The sequence below is a fragment of the Tympanuchus pallidicinctus genome, unplaced genomic scaffold (assembly GCF_026119805.1).
Source record: "Tympanuchus pallidicinctus isolate F22 unplaced genomic scaffold, pur_lepc_1.0 scaffold3, whole genome shotgun sequence".
NCBI lineage: Eukaryota > Metazoa > Chordata > Aves > Galliformes > Phasianidae > Tympanuchus > Tympanuchus pallidicinctus.
Genome location: NW_026294747.1, coordinates 32,449,384 through 32,469,432, shown reverse-complemented (window position 1 = coordinate 32,469,432; position 20,049 = coordinate 32,449,384). Strand labels below are relative to the sequence as shown.

General features: G+C 35.2%; 1 long non-coding RNA gene across 1 annotated transcript in view; it reads left to right on the top strand.

Moving 5' to 3' along the window:
- The window catches only part of LOC128087077 (uncharacterized), a 154,097-nt gene that overhangs the window by 104,172 nt on the left and 29,876 nt on the right, over positions 1 to 20,049 (top strand). The window lies entirely within an intron of this gene.

Genomic DNA, 20,049 nt, shown 5'->3' with positions numbered 1-20,049 from the left:
TTTCACACAGCTTGGTTACTGCAGGCTCTATAATGATCTCCTTTGCTTCACAGCAACAATGAAATTAACCTCTCTTTTGTCCTGCAGGTGTTGTGTTCTGATAATGCATATCCTTTACAAGTATGAGCACATCGTTTGCTTTGCATACAAATTGAGCATAAGCTGAATCCATATGGAAAAGAAAATAAACATTTATGTTTTTGAGATAAAGAATATACAATTAAGTGTAAGTCAAAATTCAGGAAGATGGCATCTTGGTTGACTTAAAGTAACAGATCAGATTGGATTATTCTTTTTCTGGACATCTATTGTGCTAAAACCTCTCTGCACATAAATCTATTTAGGCCTCATTTCAGCATATGAAATAAAGGAAAATCAGAATTTTAAGTAGGGTTGCATAAAAAGTGGTATTAGGGAGGTGAGAGGAATGTTGTTAGCTTTTGATGATCAGAGTATCTACTGAGTTAAAGGAAACAAACTGTGTTTCTAATTTAGAGAGGAGAACTTACAAGTGAGAGGGAGAGACTTTTGCTGTGGTGTCAGATTTCTTCAATATCCTTGCAGTCTGCAAAGTAATGAAATTTTGATCATCAAAAAATCAAAACAAAAAAAAATACATACGAAAACGGTAAGAATATTTTAAATGAAAAAAACAGGAAATAAAAAATTATATGCACTGAATGAGGAAGGTAAAAAGTGAAAGTCTGTAAATTCCTTGGAAAGTACAACACTGAAAACCAATTATTTTACAATAATTATTTTTTTTTCCTTTTTTTTTTTTTTTTTTTTTCTGACTGTAGAACTTAAAATTTAAAGGGGAAACTTCATTTCAAACTTATGCTCACAGTTTAGTTATTAAACATCAGCAATACAACTGTCTCTTGATCCAGAGATACCATACCGTAGAATTGAAGAACATTCAAGGCTAGAAGGATCATCTACAGGTTGTTTTGTCCAATCCCTTTGCTCATAGTAAGATCAACAAGAGAAGATTATTCAAGCTCTGACTATCTCCAGGGATGGAGCCTCCACAGGCTCTCTGGATAACCTTCCCCAGTGTTCTATCACTTGACAGTGATCACTCTTTTTATCACACTTTTTTTTTACATTTAAATTTAATTATCTGTTTTTCGCTTTGTGCCTGTTATTTATTTTCACTTGATATCATAGAGTACCTGCCTGTCTTATTCTCTCCCACTGAGTATTTACACGCATAGTTAAGTTCCCCTGACTATTCTCATCTCAATCTTAACAAGTCCCAGCTCTTTTAGTGTCTCCTTGTTTGAAAGATGCTTGACAGGAGACTGGGATGCTATTGGCATAGCAAGTCATTCTGGTCTGCAAGGCACAGCTTCTTGATCATGAATAGTGACAGTGACAGGCAGAATGACTCTTTCAGAGCCTTCCACATGGAGCAACTGGAACAGGCTACCTGGGGGTTGTGGAGTCTCCTTCTCTGGAGATATTCAAGACTCACCTGGATGCCTACCACTGCAACCTGGCCTAGGGAGCCTACAATTCTGTGATTCTGTGATTCTGTAATTTCTCTCTTTTCCTCCCTCTTTTGTGAGAGGGTAGTTGCAAAGGAGCAGCGTTCATTCTGGTAACAGTGGCTAACAGGAAAGTGGCAGGAGGCACATTACCACAGTAATGTGATGAACAAATACTTTCTATCCTTCTTTCTGTTCTAAAGGAAGCAGAGTCCATTCAAGGATTTCTGAACTTGTACCAAATACAAGCCATATTAAAATAGGCAATAGAATTTTACTATTAGAAGACTTACAAGGTTAACATTTCCAGTTACATCTATGAAGTTGAATCTAATATTTCAAAGGAATTGAAATAAGTGGAGTTGAAGAAGTAAAATGGAGTAGGAAAGCTAAGAGAACATTTATGCTTAAATGCAATGGAGGCTGCATCCCATTGGATGGCAAGCAAGCAGTGACATTACCAGTATTCTTGGGCCTTGGGACATCAGCTGTCAGCTGAGACTAGTGAGAACTATAACTGTTTTACAGAAGGAGAAAAACTCCTTTATCTGGGGAAATTTAAGACTAAGTTGAATTCATGTGTTACAAGTAAGGAGACTCTGATATACTTAACATCTCTCTCCACTTCAGATGGTATGTTGTGCAGTATTCCCTATGCATCATGTATTAGTTCTGTGAAAGGGAATGTAAGCTGCCTTGCTTTCCTATTCCTCACTGCAAGACGATGCAGTCATAAATATACAAATATCCAACTGGATGTCTTATTTAGTTTTGTGAGCTGAAGTTTACTACAAAAAGATGCACCCATGACTTCCCTGATGATTAGGTTTTTGGACATTTTAAATGGCACCAAAAGAATAGTCGTACATTTACGCTGTAGTGGGCAACTGTGCAACTTAAGCAAAAAGCAGTTTCTTGTTTGTTTTCCAATTTCACAGTGAATGATGAAAATAGAAGAAGGGATTTACTGCATTACATTATATATTGTTGGAGTCAATGTTACACCTGATGTAATCGTGTGCTAAAGATAAAGAGGAATAATTGGATAAAAATAAAGACCCAAATTAACTTCATCATTTTAATCTATTTTATTTAGTCAGATTGACGACTCTCATCCTTGTTCGTAGAATCTGAAATTCATCCAAGCTTCCTGGTATGTGAACAGATAATCTTAAAACAATAAGAATTTGTAGGGCAGTGTAATAGCATATTCTTTTACTATAAAAGAATCAGATGTTCTATAGCAAATAATATATTTTTAATAGTTCCAGAAACTCCAAGAGTTTATCTTAAATTTTAAATTCCTTAGGAATTGGATAAATATTGCAAACTTGTATTTTCCATTCTCTTACAATCTGTCAAATCCATTAAAACACCACTGTGACACCTCCTATCTTTTAAAACAACTTATCCACAGAAAGATTTACTGAATTCATGTTAACTTGTCTGGGTGACACTTTTCCATGCATGTGATTTTCCTGAAGTTTCTCTCATTTGTTTCAAGGAACGCTTTCCTACTGCATTTGATGCAAAAACTGCAGCAGAATGTAATTCTAGACCAAATTAATTTTTTTAACCTGGTAACTCAGAGGTATCGTTTGAAAAGTTATCATTTGAAAAGTCTGATGGGAAGAGATTGAATTAGAAAGATCCCATTTACCTACGAGATGGCCATAACTTTTCTATTCAATTATTCTCAGAGATTTAAAAAAAAAAAAAAAAAAAAAAAAAAAAGAATGTTCATTTAGGGATCTCATGAGAAGAATATTATGACTAGTCCATTTTTTAAAATCCCTCCCTGTAAATAGCAATACCTATCAGCTAGAGATTCCAGAAAGTAATGTGCTGGAGCTATATAAATATGAATTTACTCCAGCAGTTTGAACAATAATTATATTTAAAATATGAACACAGTATATTAACTTGCTGGTAACAATTAATCACAAAAACTACTAAATTCATCATAGAATAGTTTAATGACTGATTATCTGATTATGACTGATGAGAATCAAACACAGTAACACCTAAGAAGGACATTTTTTACTTTTACAATGTGGCATTGAACAGACTTTTCTTTCATCCATCCTCCTGCAAAATTTATATCTGACTGTTTTCAAGACCACTGTCCTGCAGCAAATGTTGCCAGCAATACTGAATACTTTCAATTAGTAGTTCTCTACTCCTCTGGTAGCTAAGCAACTGACCTGTGGTGAAGAATACATAATGATCTTCTGCATATCCACCTTGGAGTATCAGACAAAACATGAGATTCAAGGCATGGATTTGTTCACCCATACTGATGACTTTGGCTTAACATTCTGTGAGTTATGAAGAAATATATTTGATGTAAATAATTCAAAAATTGGAATAACTGTATATGTGTGTTGCTGTATATTTACATATTTATTAATAATTATGTTGTGGCTGTGCAGAAAACATTCAAAATTCTATAAATTAAGGTAAACACAATAGTGTGAACATTTATAAAAGGCTTTCAATCTGATGTCATCAACAAAAAAACAATCCTAATTAACTATGCAAGGGAAAATTTTGTGGCTTGGTTGTTTTTTTTTTTCCTGTTTTCTTTTTTTTTTTTTTTTTTTTAATATTGGAAGTAATACGGTCTTGTTAATAAAGCAGAGTTTATTTAATGGGGAGCTGAGTAAAAACAACAGCTGGCGCACACTTAATCCACACAAAATAGAGAGGCTGCTACTTGTCAGGGGGATGGTAGCATGAAAAAAATAGCTGAAAGAACAACCTTATCCATTACAAGGCTTTCAACAAGATAAATGTTTCTGTAAATCAGAGTTAGCCTGGAAGAATTATAGGAATCCAACAATCTAGAAAAAGCATGCAAAATTATCTCCCTTTAGCTTTGATCAGAAGACTGTGCTTATTCTCATTCAGTGAAGCTTTCACAGTTGTAATCCCTTTATGTATGTCTTTGTGTACCATCTGTGGGAGACTGCACAGTGTGGAGAGGACCAGGATGGTGTCATATACGAAGCAAATTAAACTCAGATGAAGATCTTTAATAACACTGCCCAATAAAACCAAAAGCAATCAACCACGAGTAACACAAAGGCAGCATTTTAAATTATTGATCTTACACTGCAATGATCTAGATAGTTCAGATAAGAAACAGAAGGACAGTTTGACCAACAGAGACAACAAACACACTGAGGTGAAAGATGAATTGTCAAATATCAGACCAGTTTAGCATTAGATTTTACAGTCCCAATTTAAGGAGTGTTTGGATTCAAGTGTAGTTCAGCCTATTCAACAAAGTAAAGAATCCATGGCAATCACTGAGATGAGTGAGTAGTGTTTCAGAGATGCTTGCATCCTAGTAGTGAAATATATGCCTTGTATGCAGTGCTTCAACAGCTTTTCTTTTTCAGTTATCTCAAGTCTCCAGGGAATTTTTAGGAATTGTACTCTTCTGTAAAATTAATTTGAGAGGAAGAGAAAGTATGGGCAGATAAAATGACTAAAGAAACAAACAATTAGCTACTGGAAATCTTGGCTATCTTTGTAATAGTTATTGGTTAAGATAAGAGGAATTTACATTTCTCTTGAAAGCCATCATCCTGGTCTTTGAATTATCTTGCCAGTGGCAGCTAGAATCTAAATGTTTGATTTCCTTTATTGAAACAGACACTGGAAGAGTAAAGTCTTGATTTTACCATAACTGCAATTTCCTACAGAAAGTGAGACATAAGTTTTTTTAACTCTTTGAAGTCCATAAGTGCAAAGCTATCTTTATATAGGTTTTTAGCCACATATGTAAAAAAATATGTTACATACGGAAATAAATTAAAAAACCCACCCAATTATTAATAAAGCTTTCTGTTTACAAATAAAAGATATTTTGCCCAATAGGCAGTCAACATTTCATTACCAAATGCATACTACCAATGTTAAAAACCTTTATATTAAAAAAAAAAATCAAAAAACAAAAAATAATGGTTTCTATGACTTGGCTCAGAACCAGTCTTTATAATCATTGCTGCACCACAGTTTACTCTGTGGTTGACGGATGCCTAAGAACTGCGCAGCTGAAATAATATATCTGGCCTGAAGTTATTTCTTTTGTTAAATTTTACAGATCTCAGAATCTACTTATATAAAAAATAGTGCAGGAAAAAGAACATCAATTCATCTGTTAAGCAAAAAATGATGTAAATTTAGAAGTGAAATACTTCCCCCAACATCAAATTTAAATCATTCCTCCTTTAGTTAAGTAGTTGTCCTAACACTATCTACCCATGTAAAAAGTTTATTTCCCTCCTGTTTATAATCTCCCCTTAAATATTGGAGGGCCATGATGAGTTGTCACCACAGCCTTCTCTACTCCAGATTGGCAAAGCTCAAAGCTTGTAGTCATAGGAGACATACTCATCATCTTTGTTGTTACTCTCCAAAAGCTCAACATCTTTCCCAGACCTGGATGCAATACTCCAGATAGAGCCTCATGAGGGCAGAGTGGAGCTGGACAATAACGTCTCTTGCCCTGCCGGCCACCCTTCTGATGCAGACCATGATACAGTTGGTCTACCTGGCTGCAAGCACACATACTGCTGGTTCATGTTCTGTTTTTCATCTATCAGGATCCCTAGTCCTTCTGAGCAGGGCTACTTTCAATCTGTTCCTCTCCCATTCTATATACATATCTGGAATTACCTTGACCCATGTGCAAATTCTTGCACTTTGCTTTGTTGAACTTCATTAGGTTCAACAGACTTTTGAGTTCATGTTAATTATTATTTTTTCCTTCATTTAAAGGAGATGATTTTGCTTGGTAACATAGATATAAAATTTATAATAAATAGACTTCTGTTCTTTTCCAGACTAGGACTTAGAGTCCTTCTGTCGTATGAGGAGAACCATGAGCCCTCCCTTTACAACATCCATTTTTATAAATAGTATGCAGTTATTTTCAAAAGGAGACACTGCATATAAAACTCTAATTTAAAATTATATCATTTTTTTGTCAAGTTTTGTCTTCATTTTTGCTAAGAGTACTTCTAGTTTTCAGTCTCATTCTTTGTGAATTTAGTGTGAAGAAAATTTCATAGGTGCCACTCTGCCAGCTGTCTCAGCCATTCCAAATATCAGCCTGTTGCCACCAGAGTGGATGTTTAGCCATTAAGTACATGGCTGTCTGTCTTTCAGTGTACAAATAACTTTATTTCTCCAGCTAATCTGCCTGTGACAGGCTGATATCTCTCAGAAGAACAGCAATTACTGCCAAGGTGTAAGCAATGGTAGTATTCAATGCTGTGCCAAAATACAGAATCCAACAAGAAAGTATTTTTCAACAAAATCATTTAGTGGGGAAGAGGAATAAATATGTTAACATCTAAAATTTCTTCCCAGCTTGATTTGTATTTTCCTGAATTCAAGGGAATTGTCCTGCCAGATATTGCTCAGGCGTGAGCATGTCCTCACGAGGAGGACATGTGGAGTGGAACTTTTCCGTTTTAAGCTTGGATAGCAATACTTTCCAATAATATCTACATTCCAAAAGGAATCACTGAACAATTTAATAATAAGTGCATTTACTAGATGGGCAGCATCAGAAAGTGGCAGTCAGGGAAAAGGAAGATTGGTTTTAGATTGGCATTAGCTATTCTTTAAATAACGTGCTTATACATCTACATAGTGTGAAATATGGGAACAAAGGACCATCTCCACAACTCTGATGTGATTCCAGCTCCTGCAAAGCAAAGAACTAATTGCTGTAGAACTCAATATTGAGGCTTTTAAAATATTTTCTTAAAAAGTTTATGGTAATTGACAATTTATGTAGAATTTTTGCACCTTTTTTATGTGACTGTAAAACTCCCTTTCAAAGTCACTTTCCTGTTTTAAGCTCAAAGTTTTTTTGCTCTTATGATATCTTATTTTTTACCAAAATCTAGGCAAGAACAATATTTCTCCTGTAAGATTATGTTATTTTTCCTTTTGTTTATAACAAATGTTGATTTCAGTGTACAAAGAAATCAAGCAAGGAAGGATGCATAATTTGTTTATAGGTAAGTACTGGAACAGTGCTTTGCATGTTGTGTTTATGGGCCAGTTCTGTAGTATATGAAGGCAGTAACCAGGTCAAGTAAATCAGAGAATTTCTGGGTTCTGAAAGCTACATCTAATCCCAGAAAGGGGAAACTTTTCAGAGAGCAGTCTCTGAAAGAGGGCTTTGCAGTCATGTGCTTGTGCAGTATCCCAACTGTTTTTCCTGCATGAATCAGAAACGAAAATCTGTAAGAGCTCTCAAGCACAGAGTGAAACATGGTATCTATAAATTGAATAGATGTACTGCTATAGATTATTTATTTTCTTGCACCTACACATTTCTCTGGCTTTAAAGAAGTTTTCAGGGTATGTGGTGTAGGAGATATTGATTTCCCACAGCTGTGACAATATCACAGTGTGAGCAGTGATGTATCCAGCACTGCAGTACAAATCTGGGAAGGTGCAGGAAGCTGTGCTGGCTGTTCACTGAAATTAGGAGCTAAGGAATTAGTAACACAAAATGTTTCCATCGAGGTGTGTCTTCTGTTGAGGACTTCCAGCCAGAAGTCTATAAGAATGCATAACAGAAACAGATAGAACGATTCACAAAATGTTGTAACATCCTTTATCTGCTTGCTAGCTCCTTAAATTATATTGTATTCACTGAGATCTTTCTGAAAAGATACGCTACTTGAGATATTCTCTTGAAACTGAGTTTGAAGTGGTGATAAGCTAAATATCTTGAAAATATTATTTCTTTATGTTCTGTACAGTATGTTGATGGAGATTTTTTCATTTGATTCTTTTTCATGTAAACTTGCTGCTACAGTATGAAGGAAAAAGCAGCAGTTTATTCTCATATTCTACTGCATTCAGAATGCATGTTGTAGAAACATACACAGTGAGAACTAATGCCATTCATTTGGCTATGCCCTGTCAACCTTTTTTCTTTCTTTTTTGTCAGTACTGAACAACATGAAAAAGGAAAAGGAAGTCCTGCAAGGTAAATAGCAGCAGAGGTGGTTTTTGCTGCTGATGTAGTTAAAGTGGGTTGAAGACATGAAAGGTTGCTAGGTTGATGACACTACGATGATTAAGAAGAAATAAATAAATACATGCTGTAAAAAATGATTTTCTGAACTTTTTTTTTTTTTTTTTTTTTTTTTTCCCTTGGCTAGAATCTTGTTTCATGAAGACACTGACAACTGAAAATTATCGGGGGGGAAGGGGGGGAGGCAAGTTGTGGGTGTCACCGTGCCACAGTACTTCTGGTTATGATTGTAAAGATAAGATGAACAGGAGGGGGGAAGGAGAGGGAAGTGTCTTTCGGTGAGAAGGGGAGTGCAGCTTGAAGGAGCTGACCACTGCAAAAAGCGACAATGCTCACGCTTGGCAACAAAGGCACCACGCCCTGCTGATTTATCTTTAAGTCCAGGTGTGTCATTTTAAGAGAGAAAAGAAGAAAAACAAACTGAGAAGCGGGGGATAAAAGGTTTTCACTACAGTAAGTAGCTGGGAGAGGAACTCCCTAAGAAAAGAAACGAAATCTTAGGAGGGAAAATTCCCGAGAAAAGAAACCACTGCGGTGGAGGAATTCCCTAGGAGAAAAAAGCCTCTTAGGAAAGAACCCCCTGGGGTCTGCTTGCTGCGAGGCTTCCTGATTTTCTCTCACCCCCTGTGGTTACTGGATGAGTTCTTCAGCAGAAAACCATGAGCTACACTGGAAACCTCTCTTGCTCTTCACAAAGACTTACTTTTATTTCCCAATCTCTTTTCTGTCACCTATTTTCTCTTCCCTATCTCCCTGACTGATTAGGATTCATAATAAACTGGTCAGGCAAACATTTGATTCATTACGTCTTAATTTTGCCTTCAGGTATATATATATATGTATGTATATAATAGAACCTCTTCTCTCTCCTATAAATGGAGTTAGACTTGTTTAATTTTTTTGCTAAAAAATAAATGGAATAAAATGACTGACATTTGCAATCTTTTTTTTTTTTCCCTGGATTTGTGCATAAATGAAAATAAGAATTAACACCTGCATTGGTGTTAACTAAGCTATAACAGAAGTGATTATTTTGATGTAACTTTATTTTTTCCTTGATAGAAGGAAATATATACAAATGATGCCTCTTATTTTATTACGTTGGCCCTTAAAGTCAAAGGTGGATGTTGGTGGAGGTAGAAAATTCCAATATTCCATTACATTTTGTTGCCATGTGACAGATGACAGCAGAAGGGCAGTCTGACAGAATGGAGTCTGACGTGAAAGTGCGAATGAAGCAAAGATGTGTCATTGAATTCCTCATTGAAAAAATTGTTCCTACTGACGTTCACTGACAATTACTGAACAGTTATGGAGACCGCACAGTGGATGTGCGCACACTGAGGAAGTAGGGGGTGCATTTTAGCAGTGTTGACAGCAATGTTAAAGACAAAATACATTTCAAGAGGACTTGCAGATTTTTACTTGCAGGGATTGCAGGATCTTTTCTGATCTTGTCCATGGCTGCTGAAAATGTCTAGCTAGCAGTGGTAACTGGGCTGCAAAACAGTGTTGTGTAGTTGAGAATTTGTTCTATCATACAGTATAATTCTCTATTTGTTTCTGTTGTGGTCATCATGGAAATAAATAGGAAACATTACTTTTGGTTTGACCACCATATAATGAAGCCATCAAAAAAAGGAAAGCTGAGAGATTAAGGATGAATTAAACTCATCAGTGACATTCAGAGAGAAAGAGTAAAAACTAAGTGATGAAAACATAAATAGAAAACTTGAAACAAGTGAGCTAGCATTGCTGAGTGACAACAGTTCATATATAGCTGTGGATTTGTTTCTTCTTGGATACAAAATTCAGTGACTTCTTTTCCTGAACTAGAATCAAGAGAACGTATTTTGTAGATGTAAGAAATCTTTCAAGCACTCCTGTCAGCATTAAAACCAGCAAGATTTTAAACTGTATTATATTTTTCTTTAAGGTTTAGGCATTTTTTTAAAAATTACTATTTATTCCTCATTGCATGTTAGAGGAAAAATACATCAGTAAGGAATACCTTTAGAAGTATTCTAGGCCTTTTGTCATCCTTTTAAAATCAACCTTATTAAATCCTTTGTGGAATCCAGCTTGCTGGTTTTATTTATTCTGAATTTATCTTGTGATTACATACAATAGTAATACCATTCTGTAACTGCTTTCTCTTCCTTCCCACTTTTTACCTTACCACAAATTATGTCTTCACAAAAGCTGATGTTTGTTTTTCCTCCTCACAGAATGAATAAAAAATGAATGTGGGTAGAATAAACAATTACACAATTATTTTTTTTTAAAGAACCAATCTGATGAAGTGTAATCTCAATGAATGGAGAAATTTCTAGCATTTTCACTGTTGCAGCTGATCTTTACATGATACACTAGAAGCATTAGCAGCACATAAAAAATCCTTCACTCTGAGCAATTCATCTGCTTTTATTTCTGACAGATCATCTTTAAATAATTAAAAAACAAAATGCAAATGAACAAAAAACAAGACAAAACAAAACAAATCCAAAAAACAAATAAAAACCCTTTTCTGGAGTATATCTTCATTTTTTTTACAAATCAATGTGATAAACAATTAATTCCTTAATTTAGTAACATCTTCTGGGGATTCATTTCACCTCCAGTAGAAGTGTTTTGGTTTTTTTTTTTCCACAGGAAAACTTGCAACTTGCAGATCTCAAAAGGAAACCTTGTTTTAGAAAATCAAAATCCATTTCCAAATTCCCATATGCTGTAACTCAGTGCATCAGTTTTCTCATTGCTGTGGCTAAATACTGTAACTTGAGTCTTGCATTATACCTTTCCTTTGAGCAGACTGAGACTGTTACTGACAAAATTATAGGAAGGGAAGCAGGACTTCAAAGGTAAATGAGAGTACATACTGTGTGGACAAAAGTTGTGGAAAAGCTCTGCAGTTCTGATTATCCTTCACATAGTTTGCTAGGAGTAAGTGTGAGAAACTTGGAGTTCCTTGAGTATATCCTTAGCCCATATGTGGTAAAGAGGCACATATGTGTGCAACTTCAAGAGATTCTTTTTTCTACCCTAAATATTCTTCAAGTTTATAAAAATTATTCCCACTATCACACTTGCAGGTAAAACTATTCCTGTTTGCAACATGCTTTGAGATCTTCAGATAATATTAACATAATGTTAACAATTATTCTATGGGGCTAATTTGACACAGTTCTGGCTTCATGATATCCAAACTGAGGACTTGCTGCAGAATATTATGTGTCCTAAATAGCCAGTGTATCTTATTTTCTTTTATATAAAAATACAGAACACCTCCCAGAATTGAGAGTTCACACCTAGATCTCATCCTATTGCAGTTATGAGATGGCTTTAATAAATGGACTGCTTAGGGAACTGGAGAATGTTCCTCAAACCCTCAGGAAATAAATACTCGTAGATTACCAGGTACATACATAATTTAAAATCATGGAAAAACTGAAGGAAAAATAAAACTCACAAACAGTAATACAAAAGGTATCTAAGCATTTTTAGGTATGGAAAGCAGCTATGGTTTTTAAAGTCATCCAGAACCTGCTATAATAAATTTCAGATGAAAGTTAAATAACATACATTTTTCAATGTTATTTTCTTTTATCTGAATCAGAGAGTAATCTTATGTTAAGATCTATATTTAGTGTTAAAAAGTCTTCTAAAAACATTTTCCTTCATGTTATTGTCAGCATGAAAGACAAAGTATTCTGAAAACTGGATCAGGAAATGACGCCTCCAATGATATCCATCTATTTTGACTTTGATAAGCCCTTTGAGAGGACTCAACTCAGAAGATCAATAAAATGACAAATCAGCAAAATGTACAAATTTTTCTTGCTTTTACCCGTAGGAAAGTTGTGTCCTTAACAGCCACAGAACCTTCCTCCTTCATAATAAACATTCCACATTGTATCAGAAAAAGGTATTTTGTTATCGATGTCTGCCCAAATAATCACCTCAGCTAAAAATATCTTCAGAAGGCAGTAATAGAGTGACACATTTCATTTATACTTCCATAATTATTAATTGATACAACACCCCTTCAACAATTTTGTGATGACACCAAACTGAATGGTGCAGTTGATACAACAAAAGGAAGGGATGCCACCCACAGAGACATGAACAAACTTTTGTTTGGCCCAGTGAACCTACTAAGGTTCAGCAAAGCCAAGTGCAAGCTATTACACTTGTGCTGGGGCAATCCCAGATATGTGTACATACTAGGAGAAGAACTTGAGAACAACCCTGCTTTGAAGGATTTATGATCCTTGCAGATGAAAAACTTAACATGAGCCAGCAGTGTGACCAGAATGCCAACAGTATCCTGGGCTGCGTCAGACAAGGAGTGGCCAGCAGGGTGAGAGAGATGATTGTCCTGCTCTACTCTACCCTTGTGAGGCCCTGTCTACATTACTGCATGAAGGTCTCGGACCCTAAACACAGGAAAAATGTTGAGCTATCGGAGTGGGTCCAGAGAAGATCCATGAAGATGAGGAGGAGGCTGGAGCAGCTCTGCTATGAAGAGATTGGCTTGTTCAGTATGGAGAAGACTGAGAGGATGCCTTATTGCAGCCTTCCAGTACTTGAAGGCAGCTTATTAACAGGAGAGAAGTAAACTTTTTACATGGGTAGATAGTGATAGGGCAAGGGGGAATGGTTTTAAACTAAAGGAGAGTAGATTTAGATTAGATGTTGGAAAATTTTAACTGAGAGAACAGTGAAACACTGCCACAGGCTGCCCAGAAATGTTGTGGATGCCTTGTCCTTAGAGGTGTTCAAGGCCAGGTTGAATGGGGCCCTGAGCAGCCTAATCTAGAACTTGGTTTAGTTGTTGATGGCCAACCCTGTCCATAGAAGTGTGGCTGGATGTAGGTGATCTTTAAGATCCCTTTCCAATCTTAGCCATTATATGGTTCTATGATTATATAATTCTGTGATTCTGTATGTACAAATCCAGATATGTTCACTAGAATTGGATTATGCTTAGCAAGGTGTTGGTGATGACTTGATCTTTAGGGTCAACTGGATTGACTACTGGTTATGTCCTACTAGCCAGAATAGTCAAGCATTTCATTACCAGTTAATGTTTATTTTCTAGATATTTTTAATTTGTAATACTAGAAAACATAAATATCTTTTTAGAGGAAAACTCATTGGTATTATTATTATCAATTGTTATGTTTTCATGTGTATTGTGATACCTTCAGTTTAAAAACACTTTAAAAAGTGGTTCTGGTATCCTGAGTTCCCCAATAATAATAAAATCTTACATTCCAATGGAGAAGGATGGATAATCAGATTTTTAATTTGCATCAGGCATATTAATTGCAGAGTAGGATTTCCGCATAAAATATCAATGTACTGGAACAAACAATTAATGTATTAGAAAACTTACATTCATTTCTTGAGATTTAAAAGAATTTTTTTTTGTTTTCATAAATCTCAATTGTAGGTTTTTTTGTTTCATTTTATTTTAAAGTCTGTAAATGAGAACAACAGAACCAATGTTTTCTTAAAACCCTAATTAGCTAAAGTGTTAATGATGCTTTTCTAGTCATTGTACTGGCAAACAAAACAACAAACCACTATAGAAAGAAAATAATTTACATGGTATGGGAAAACTTTTTAGAATAGCTTTCAAGAAACATGACATGGAAAGAAATACTTAATTCAGGTTTTTCCTTCCTTCCTTCCTTCCTTCCTTCCTTCCTTCCTTCCTTCCTTCCTTCCTTCCTTCCTTCCTTCCTTCCTTCCTTCCTTCCTTCCTTCCTTCCTTCCTTCCTTCCTCCCTTCCTCCCTTCCTCCCTTCCTCCCTTCCTCCCTTCCTCCCTTCCTCCCTTCCTCCCTTCCTCCCTTCCCCCCTTCCTTCCTGTGGGAGAATAATGAATAATGAAAGTATATTTGGAAGTTCAGCAGGGAATTTGCAAAGTGGCTTGAATGATACAGCATAGCAAGTTTATACTCTATATTTTATCTGATTCATTCAAATTATAAACAGAATACAAGAAGTATGTTTTAATATGTATTGATAGTAACAAAATATTATATCTACATAGATAAATTTTGATTGTTTAAAAACAGGTAATATTAGATAAAAAGAATTCTTTCTGACCATTAACAGTGAAAAAAGGAAAAAAAAAAAAAAAAAAAGCATCGTATTTTTTTACATTCTTTGTCTCATTATTTATAAATCTGATCTGTCATACATCTTTTTGTTCAGTGTTCCATACTAGAATGTGACTACACTAGAAATACACTCTCCTCAGAACAAACAAATTCACTTTGGGTTTACACTGTGGGTTTTTTTTTCTATGGCTCCTTTATTTCAAACCACTAATCCTTAATGGGCCTTTAACTTTCCTTTTCTTTCTCTTAAAAACCCGTAAATATATGCAAGTCTTTCCCTTTAAAGCCAAACAGAAAGAGAAAATATTTGAGCTCGCATGCCACAGCTGCAGGCAGTGAATCACACTAGGGAAGAGTGGAAATACCACTGACATAATCCAACAAGAGGTCTGATTCATTTTATGTCTGAAGCAGTCACTGTGGTCTTAAAAAGCTGAAATAAGTTTCCTTTGCAGTCTTTACAGGGGAAAAAATCATCCTTACTAGTTCAAAAAAAGATTCCACTTTTTATTTATTTCTACTCCTATGTCTTGCTTAGTTCCTTAGTTTCTTACTATTTTGCAAGTAGCTTGACTTTGCATATAATAGCAAAACTGAATTAGAGATAGGATTGTTGAAGAGAGCCAATCAATATCTTCCTGGCCCTCTCAATCCCAGCTGAGCTTGTGACAAGCAATTTAGTTGCTGTATAAGAACCAGATCCAAGGATCTCTTCAGAACCCGTGTTTTAGGCTTCTAATGTAGGGCAGTCAGAAAACATTGTTTCCTGTCTTGCACACAGGGGGAGTTAGTATTCCATCTTTCAAGATCTTAGTGGAAGCACCTGCCTAGGGTCCTCTCTAAATACTCAGGACTCCACTCAGTATGCATAGACACTCTTTATATAGCTTCCTACAGATCATCAATAGTGAATAATGAAGAGAGTAATATTAAATTCAGACTTTTAGATTCTTTACTCAAGGCTGTAGGGAGGTTTTGTCCTCTTGGGATCCTAATGCCTGAATTTTCACTTGAAGGACTTTAAAGAGCTCAGGAACTTTCTCTAAAAAAAAAAAAACTAATAAAAAAAAAATAAAAAAAAGAACTGGATTAATGATTTAAAAGTTCCGCTACTTACAGATGAAATGATGACTGCAGTAAAAATCTACTGGCTCCAGTACTTGTCTGGAAACAATCCTTGCTACTGCTTCAAAATATTCAGACACTGTTGTCCATCCCTCCATATAGTGCTGTATTCAAATGGTTGCAATTGTCAGGGCAGGATGACAGAAAAGAAGAAGAGATGAAGTAAGGAGGAGTGAAGGGGTGGTAGTTGATTTGAATCCTCTCTTGAAAAAGATGCAATGAAATATAAGCTTGTTGCAATCTGCAGCGAGTGCCTTGGACATGAGAATAATGCTTGTGTCCTAAAGTGGAAATTGTAAATATGTGTTTAATGTATTTGAATAGATGCACTTTGAGAACATTTCTCAGATCAGTTATTAGCTGTGTTAGACAGTTCTATGAATAACTTCAGGATGCTGACCAAGCTTAACACAGGTCAACATGGATGATGTATCAGCCTGCTCTGACCTTTCAGGAAAATGTAAGGATGTAGAAGAACTCAATTTTTTACCTGACGTTAAAAGTTTTATCAGAATAGATATGAACTTATAGAAAGTTCATAGATCTCAAATTGTTCCTAGAAAGCAAAAATATTTTAGGTAATTAGTGTTGTAATAACTTTCTCATTTTCACATAATAAAAATTGGCTAAAATTGTCTAATATTTCAACACTTTATTGCAGTAATCTTTTTCTACAATTACATAGAGATTTAAATTCAAGTTATATTCTATATGATTTTAAATCTTTAGTCATACCTATATGTAATGAAATTCATGTATATTCCAAAACAAAAATCTAGGTTTAGGTGTCTATATACAGCATGAATATGGCTCAGAATTGAGTAAGCTCCAACAAATGGGATCTATTGCGTTCTGAAGAGATACAGGTAGTATATTTAAAAACCTCAGGCAGATGTATCTTGTAGAAGCCATTGTTTTAAGCTTCTATAAATCAACATATAAAAATGACAAAATATACCAGCTCCCCACTTTTTATTTTAATCATAAAACATAGTGTTAGCTGTATTTTATTATATATACTAAGGAGTTGCAAACTCTGAGTCTTGCCAGGCACTGCCTATGAACTCAAACAAATAGGAATCCTTAACAGAAAAGGTACTAAAATGCTGGGAAATTACTGTTCTGAGAGCTTTGGCATGGTTCTCGTTGCTAGGGAAACCACTTCTTTGTCTCGACGTGTTCAGAATGGCTGCCTCATTAGACACTGAACCTGATCATCACTTTATTGCATGGGAAAAAAAAAATGAGAAGAGGAAAAGCTAATGAGACTGCAAATCTATAAAAAAAACATCAAGAATGAACAGGAGTAATCTTAAATAAAGCTATGTATAATTATAATCATAATTATGTTCTGTTAAGAGTAAATTTACCTAGGCTACTTCATTCCACATCTAGCTGAGGGTGAAGGAATGAACAGTTCTTCTTTCTTGCTTGCCTTTTAACGAATAAAAAACAAAATTAATAAAAGAAAACAGAAACAAACAAACAAAAATCCCCTCCCAGAACAGAAACCACATAACTGGTCAATCATTTATATTTTGTCTAAAACAAATATCTTCCTATTAAGCACTGTGAAACATATATTTAATATGATCATCCAGTTTATTTAACTGCTTGAAACATATAGTGTTGCTGCAGCAGATTTTACTGGTGAAATCAGAAGCATAAAATGTCAGAGAAAAGCCTACAGAGGGGCATTTATTACTCTGATAATAAAGAGGAGTGTTGAAAAAATAGTAAAAATGTGAAAATATACAGTGATGGGAGAGTTGCTTTATGGTAGCTACCAAGTTTTAAGCAAGATACTAAAACCAGAACCACATAAACATATTAAATGCAGCAGAGTTAGATGCAGCTTCAAGGCATTACACATTGGTAATACAAGTAAGAATCCAAGGTCCCTCAGGAGCTCAGCTCCTGCCCTTGTTTGTTGAGAAGAGCCTTTGAAAACAGGGTCAAAGCTTAACCCCCACCCTCTGTGGCTCATAAACAAACAAACAAACAAACAAACAAACAAACAAATGGATATTAAAGTTATCATCCCCACAACTCGGTTCTATGAGAGGAGAAGATAAATCCAAATCACAGGGGAAACAGTAAAGAAATGCCTAACTTCTCTATTCATATTTATGTATGGGGAAAATAACCCACCCATTAATTATTTTTTCTTTTTTTTTTTTCTCTAGTTGTATTAGATGTGAAGGTGAGTAGCTAGGTGCATAAATTCCATACATAACCAGGTGGACTGATAGATTCCCCTCACTACATTGAGGCCCTGGAGCATGTCCAGAGAAGGGCAATGAAACTGGTGAGGTTCTGTAGCACAGGTCATATGAGGAGCAGCTGAGGGAGCTGGTATTGTTTAGTCTGGAGAACAGGAGGCTCAGGGGGGACCTCATTGCACTGTACAACTTCCTGAAGGGAGGTTGTGTGAGGAGGGGTTTGGCCTCTTCTCCCAGGCAAATAGCAGGACCCGAGGAAATGGTCGCAAGTTGTACCAGAGGAGGTTTAGCTTGGACATGAGGAAAAACTTTTTCTCTCAGAAAGTGGTCAGGCACTGGAATGGCTGCCCAGGGAGGTGATGGAGTCACCATCCCTGGCAGTGTTCAAGAGGCATCTGGATGACGAGCTACGAGATATGGTTTACTGCTTGTGGTAGCAATGGTAATGGTTGGACTAGATGATCTCGCAGGTCGTTTCCAACATTGTCATTCTATGATTCTATGATTCTATGAAGGAGTTACTTTCCACAAGTATAAAGAAATGACAGAAATTTACACATACCTTCCATCTTAGTGACAACTTAGTCAGCTAAATGTCTGATTGTAGCCTAACAAGCAAAAAAATTTTAAAAACCTCACAAAATATAGAAATATTTTTGCTTGTAATACAATGGCTATATAATTCTACGATAAAAGTATTCTTTTCATAAATAATAATGTTTTTTGTGCAACAAAAATTCTTTTTTTTTCAAGGAGAGTTTATTTTAGCATTATTAAAATGTGGTTTTCAGATTACAGCTGTAGGAGAAAACTAAAGAGCAATGTAATCACCTATCCACTACGTGGCAAAAACGCACACTTGTTTTTCCTCAGAAACAAATGCTTTTCATTTTCATGACAAATGCTCTCAAAATTTAATAAAAGAAGAATCACTACCAAGATAAATAATTCTTCCAAATGATGCAGAGGGATCTACTCTGGAGTGCTCCTATAATCCCCAGAGTGTTTTGCTTTCACTACAGTATTCTTTTAAGCAGAGTTACACCAAGAGAAGAACTAGATGGAGATATTTAGAATCAATATGTAAAGGAAGAAATAGTACCTAGAAAGCTACAAGATCATTGTTTGAAGTAGGTGTAATGGAAGATTTGAAGAAATTATTCTATGAGCCACTGACTTAAGAACAACTTTTGGTAAATAGAGTGGAAGTAAATGGTTCATCTTGTCTTCCCCTTTGACTAAACACTGACAAGAATACCAGTGTTTGAAGAAGAAGGTTAAGAAATGCTGCCTGAATGTTAACACACAGATATGTGAGCCTCAGTGTCCATGAGAAAAAATAATTAGAAAACACAGTTATAACTGCATTGTAGTTATAATAATCACTCCATTTGGTTATGATATTTTGTCTGAATGGGACTGAGTGTTTCAGGACTTCAGTGTGAGATGCATTTCAGAGTCCCGTTCATGTTCTAAACTGTCAAATTACCAAAATTTCTTGAATTTTTCTCTACTGATAATAATTTCTTGATTGCATTTCTCTACTGACATAATTTCTTGATTGCATTAACAGACCTAAAATGTGAAATACATTTTCTTTTTTTTAATAGAGGAGCTCAGAGTGAGAATTGAAGAGTTTTCAGTAACTTGATTATCACTCAATGTGGATAGAAAAAAAATGTTTAAAGCATAATAAATGCTCTTTTACTCTCTTTTTTTTTTTTTTTTAATTAAGGCACAAAAAAAAAAAAAGAGATTCAAATTCAACTTTTGATCTGGAATAGTTTTTAAGATTCTATATTAATTTTAGCCTCAGTAAGAATTAATTGGGAATTTTAATAGCTAAGAACAGCACAAGTTGTTCTATTTTTGTGGATCAGAATCTCATTTTTCAGAAGGAAAAACTTCCAGTGCATTTACAATTGTATATTATTTCTAAAAACTAGATTAGTGCATTGAAAATAATATACACAGTTTTTAATATACAAAACTGAATAATGTACCTAATAGT